Genomic DNA, 6736 nt, shown 5'->3' on the forward strand with positions numbered 1-6736 from the left:
ATTGGCCAAATTAAACATTGATCTTAAATCAGGGCTGCAACTAACGATTATTTTCGCTGTGAATCGTGTTGTAAAACTTTATTTTTTCAATTTTTTTTAGCACATTATAGCTTAAAGGAACAGGCCAGTGTTTTTCCACACTGAGATATGTTCTTACCTGAGCTGTGACGAGTTCTTTAGGACCTGTCTGATCTTCAGTCACGTAAACACAGCGCAGACGGCGTTAGCATTTAGCCTCTCCCTCTCTCCTCTGTAGCTCCAAAACAGGTCAAGATAGAAGCTACCAAGCTCTTCCACGTTTCCCCTATTTAAATATGGTTACGTGAAGTGTTCCACTACAAAGTATAATTACACACAATTAAACAATGTGGATTTTCTAAGCGGATAAAAGGGGGAACTATATTGAATCTTATTTGTCTTAAATACGTTAGGTTAGGGCTGGCTGATACTTTTAGAAACAGCTGATGTGGAAAATGGCTGAATGGTAAAATGGCTGAATGGTAAAATGGTAAAATGGCGTCCGCCTGATGCGTGTCAGACTCTCATAGGAACTGTTTTGTAAATGACACCAGTGGAACCTGCGACTTTCTAACGATCGGCTTCACCAAGGCCACGTGTTGCGTTTTCGAGTTTTTTCCGCTAAAGCAAAGTTTCCCCCGGTCGGCGTCTCTTCTCTCACGCTGAGTCTCCATGGAGACGCTTGTCAATCACAGCTGAGCTCCAGGATGATAAAACTAAAGGCTTATTAAGAAGTTTTACTCTTGAGAGCAGACAAACAGAAATGACATGTTTAATGGGCCTTATTGTCGGCTGTGTTATGAATCTTAAAGCAGCGCTAAGTAACGTGTTTACCTTAATAAACCCTCCCCGTGGTCCCTGTGGGGGTGATACAAGTGTTTAGGGGATGACTGGGGGGTCTTTCATCGCCCCCTGGTGTCTCTGGACAGAAAACCATGTTGGGAACTTAACTGCCACCGGGTCAGAGTCACCAATACACACTAATGGAATCACGAAGAAGAAGCTAACATGCTATGGGGCAAAGCTAACTGTGGGCTAACGTCACTTTAAACAGTATTTACAGTTCAAAGTTTGAGTGAAAATAATGATCTCTGTCCCTTCGCCTTTCCTGTCAGCGCAGGATTTACTCTCACAGACAATTAATAAGTTAAAATATCTCAACTTGCTACGACACCTGCAGTTGCGCTTATGGCCTCTAGGGGCAAGAGTTACTTAGTGCTGCTTTAATATTAATGAGAAGAACTCTGAGCAGTTTTCTTCATGTGAAAGATCAGGATCCATCCAATAAAATGGATTAAACTCGTAATCTCCAAACTGAGTAAAAGAATTCGATTTTATCTTTTGGCCACACATTAGATCTTTTCCAAAGGCTTAGTTCTGAATAACCACAGACTGAGTTGCTTTGCCGGAGTCTGACTGTTACGAGTTCGGCATCGCTGGCGTGTTTTGCTGCTGCATTTTTCGTTTCTGGAGATTTGCAAACTTTCAGTCGAACTGGGGATCGGGGGAAATTATGATCCTCAGACACGAACCGGACACGATGAGAAACATTTGAGCAAAACAATGTGTTCGATTTCAGCTAAAACTGGAGCTAAATGAGCCGTAGATGAACCTCTTCACCCCCACCTGAACCGAGCACCTTTTCTCCAGTTTGGCTTTACCCAAATCTTTAACCTCCTCGAAAAACTAACGACGTAATAGTGACAAAAATGAGAAGGAAACGAGGATGAAAACGCAAAACAAAAAAGCAACCGAAGAATAAGAGTAAGAGGACAAAAAGAACAAGGAAAATGTGACGAAGCAATGAAAGAGATCAGTTTAAATGACAGGCCTTTAACCTTTTAGATTTGGGTACATTTGAACTGGAGACAATGCGCTTGGTTAAGGCGGGAATCGAGAGGGTAAAATGTTGTTGTGACTCCCATAACGGCCTTAATATTGGCACAATGAGCCAGATTACATTCACTTTTACGACTTTCCTTTAGCTGCGTTGCTAACCCAGCAGTAATTATCCAAACGGGTGCCTGTTAGCTGTTAGCATGCCTGTTAGCTGTTAGCGTAGCACAGGCAGAGTTTAGCTTCTGCCCAGGCCGTGTATCCGCCTCCGTGTTAAACTCCACACTTGTATTCTGTTACTGCCTGCCCGCGGCTCGCTCCGCCTAAAGCCCGCAGTTGCTGGGATAAGCTCCAGTGACTCCTAGTGGCGATGAGCGGAGCCGCCGTGGACCTTTCGCCCGCAGTTTGCCTCCGCCTCTCGCGCCGTCGCCTCTCGATCTCTCGCCTGTAGGATTTTGCACTTGTTCCAGAGCCATAGCCCACACACACACACACAAACAAACACACACACACACACACAAACCCGTGCGTCTGTATTTGTGAGGACATCCATCGAAAGCATTGACCCAAAACAATTTCAGATTCGCAGCGAGCGCTTATAATTGAATCATTTTGGAGTTTTGTTTTGGAATAATGTCTAAAGGGAAGAATGTCAAACCGTTTTTTTTGCACTTTTTACTTAGACTAGAAGCTTAAACTCGTTATTTTTTGTACTGTCTTGTCCATTAAGGGGAAAATATCTAATTGCAAGTGTTTGGGTTTAGGAGAAGACTGAAATATGATCTGCTGAACCAATGTAGAGAATAACTTGCATCTCAGATTTGTAGAGCAGGTCTGAACTACAGCGTTTGTTGCTTTTTTAATGCGTAAGGATTGAACGACGAGGAGAACTGAAGTTAAACCTGTAATGCACTGCTCCGAGTTGATTCCTCTGCTTACACCACGGTCCCGTAAACCGCTTCGTTTAGCACTTACCTGCCTCCTGTGGGCGATCGAGTCCCGGGCTCTAGATATTATAGTTTTTCTTTATCTGAAACTAGTTCCCCGACTGCAGCGGCTCATTTGTTTATGTTATGGTGTCACAGTCGAACCACCAAAAAAGTAGACCTTGATCTCACGACGTGCTGCTTATGTGTGCGGTACATCGTTTTAACGCAAGGCCGTGGGAACTCAGGGGCTTTTTTTTTGGGGGGTCATTTTTTAGTAAATTTTTTTAGTCATTTTTTTTTTGTCCTTTTTTTTGTCATTTTTTTTTGTCATTTTTTTTGGTAATTTTTTGTCATTTTTTTTGTCTTTTTTTGTAATTTTTTTTGTCATTTTTTCGTCTTTTTTGTCATTTTTTTGTCATTTTTTTTGTCATTTTTTTGTCATTTTTTTTGTCTTTTTTTGTTATTTTTTGTCTTTTTTTGTCATTTTTTTGTCATTTTTTTGGTCATTTTTTGTCATTTTTTTTGTCTTTTTTTGTCATTTTTTCGTCTTTTTTGTCATTTTTTTGGTCATTTTTTGTCATTTTTTTTGTCTTTTTTTGTCATTTTTTGTTATTTTTTGTAATTTTTTTTGTTATTTTTTTGTCTTTTTTGTCTTTTTTTGGTCTTTTTTTGTCACATTTCCATCACTGTTTTCGTCTCAGTTTTGTTGCCATTCTCTCACCTTTTTTCCAGAAGCTTTTGGATTGGGGTAAAGCCAAACTGGAGAAAATGCTCTCGGTTCAGGCGGGAGTTAAGAGGTTAAATAAATAGGAAATAAGCAAAGAAATGGCGTTTTGGGGGGGCAGTCTTGTTTCTCAGCCCCCCCAGCCCAAACATCTTCCCACGGCCCTGTTTTAACGCGTCCCCGGCAGTTACGAGTTACTTCTGAAATCTCCCTGATCACAGTATAAATACTACGCGGATCACAGTATAAATACTACGCTGATCACAGTATAAATACTACGCGGATCACAGTATAAATACTACGACCCCGTGGGAAGTGGATGTTTAGTCGCTGTGAGGGTCTGTGTGGAGTTTGCATGTTCTGCTTCTGTGCTCCGGTTTTCCCACCACAGAAAACATGTACAATAGGCTCTCCTCAGGGGCCGGGATTCCCCTGAAATATGATGGAATAAAATCAGCTCATTTTTACTGTGCAAACTGTTGATTCACGCGATGAACCTCTCAGGTTATTGTTTAACAGTGACTCACGAGGCAAGAAATAAACAAGTTCATCACAAATCCCTTCATTGTTGCCAAAGGACGTTTGGACCTTAAACCACCAGAACCCAGTCTAATAATAATAATAATAATATAATGCCTTACACTTGCACAAGCCGGTATTACCAAGTTTCTCAAAGCGCTAAATACTGGCTAACTTTAGACTAATAAACCCTGAGTTTGGCCTGGAATCATGAGTCACATTTGTCAGTTTGCGCCTTTATTTATCCCAGTTTATTCCAACATAAATGTAGTTTAAGGCCTGGTTAAAGTGCATACGACACATTGACACAATTATGTTTAAGATTTTGCTACAGTTTTCTTTAGTTTGTCCGTTATTGAGACGTTTAGAGTTTCATTTCCTTGTTGCACACAGACAGGAAGTGACAGGAAGTGACCTAGACCGAGGCAAACAGTTTTAAACTGTTGCCGTGCCGACCGTGTCAATGGGAAGTGAGTGAGTCCAACACATTTGTTAAAGGTGCTTTATACGACTTTTCATCCCGGACTTTATATTTGTGCAAAAAGTAATTAACTAGACCAGTATAAACATCTCAGTTTGAGCATAATAATAATTTTTTGTTGTTGTTTTGACGAGTTAAGAAGTTCTTATTATTTCACTTGTTCTGAGATGTTTCTGACTCGTTTCGATACATTTCGTCCTTATTTCAGGTCATTTTCTTTGCCAATGGGGAAAGAACATTGGTCTTATCTCATTGGCAATTTTACTTTCTTATTTCAAGCGAGATTTACCCGAGAACTGGTCTGAAATGTCCTCAAACAAGCAAAGCAAACTCGGTCCGATCAGGAAAAGTGTCTAAATGAGTGAAAACCGCTCAAAACAAGAAACATTTCCTCAATTCAGGTCATTTAAGCCAATGCTTGATATTCACTTTTTGCAGTGTGTGTGTTTGACCTTGTAGTGCCCCAGTGGCGTGTGCGTGGTCCGCGTGGCGCCTGGACCACGGTGGTCTCTACACACTCCAGGATCATTGTTCTGTAGGTTTCCTGGTGAGGAAAGCAGCAGGAGAACCTTCCGAACAGTGGATCCTGGAGCGTTGTAGAGACTGACTGAAGATAAAGGTGCCACACGGACCACGCACACGCCACTGGGCACTACAAGGTCAAACACACAAATATCAACCTTTTTCACACATGAAAAGTCACATAATGCACCTTTAAGTGCGACATCACACACAATAATAAGATAAGATCGTCTTTATTGATCTCACGATGGAGAAATTCACTCGTTACTTCCGGGTTCCGACTGTTAAAGCTCCAGAAACACGACTTTATCCGAGTCTCCTGAAACAACAGCAGAGAAAAGACCAGAGTAGAATCATATAAATCACTATTTCACAAAGAAAAAATATGTTTTTTTTTTTTGTTCCAAATAAATTCATTGTGTTTGGAAAAAAATAATTTGATTAAGTTCAGAAAAGACAAAAGAAAATGTGGAGTAAAGTTACATTTCTTTGTAGTCGGCTCTACATCGGCCAAACCCCATTGTAGTGAAAACGACTCCGGACCCGGAAGTGGAGCCATGACATCATCACTAACAAACGTCTATGTCACTTCCTGTCGTTAACTTAACATTTCAAATAAAATAAAAATACTTTTCTGCCTAACATTTCTTCATTAAAGGGACGACACCTCATTTTGAACCTTTTTAGTCCAAATTTGGCGAAAAGGTTGTTTCTACCGTCATGGCCGACTGTCCTTCGGCGTCATTGGCTGTTTGGGCGAACCAGGCACAACATCGACGAATCATAACACGGCGCTAACGTCATCAGGCTGACTTTTACAACATACTTTTACAACATACTTTTATGGGGCAAAAATCATTTCACCTTATGAAAGAAAACAATCAGGTTTAGCTCCTTTAATTTGCTGCTTCACTCAAACAAAAAAGTCTAAATCAAATCATTTCAAAATCATTAAAACCTGTCATGTGCACTTTAATTCCCACTCACATAGTCACAGGGAGTTGTTTAGCTTCGTTCATTTATTTTAACGTTTTTGGTTCATTTTGTAATGTTTGTATCGAGGGAATTATGGAAAAGTGTTTTTGTATTTATTATTTTTATTTTTGCACTATTTAGGAAGTGATTTTCCCGATAACTTGAGCAACATTTCTGAAAAGTTGCAGAAGGATTTGGTGCTTGTGTCGATTTTACTTTAGTCACACAGAGAAAAGTGCAGTATTCTGTAGTTTTGTAGTTTTGTAGTGAGACAGAAACAAACCCAGGCTTTACTTAAAGGGATGTTTCAGGATGTTTGACTCATGTCCTCGTTATCCAGAGTGTTGCTGATTTATGGAGATGTTTTTTTATCTGTAATTCATGCAGTTCTTATGTTTGAAGAGTTTCATGGTGCTAGGCTAATGCTAGGCTAGTGCATGTCTATGGTATCAGCTAGCCTGCATGAAAAACAGTGTGACCCACAGAGCACCTGAGACTCACCTTATAAACGTCTGTGTCCGTCAGCTCGTGGTTGTATGAGCTACAGCGGCGGCGGAGTGATCTAGAGCAGAGGTTCTCAACCTTTTGGAGCCGCGACCCCCATTATAACAGTTCATTCGGATCGTGCCCCCCCCCCAGGTCAGACCATGGGAAACACGGGGACATTCACCTATAGGATTCTTAAAAAAAACAATGGCTGAAATTAGGGCTGTGCAATTAATCGAAATCCGA

This window comes from Gobius niger, assembly GCF_951799975.1.
Source record: "Gobius niger genome assembly, chromosome: 5".
Classification (NCBI taxonomy): Eukaryota; Metazoa; Chordata; class Actinopteri; order Gobiiformes; family Gobiidae; genus Gobius; species Gobius niger.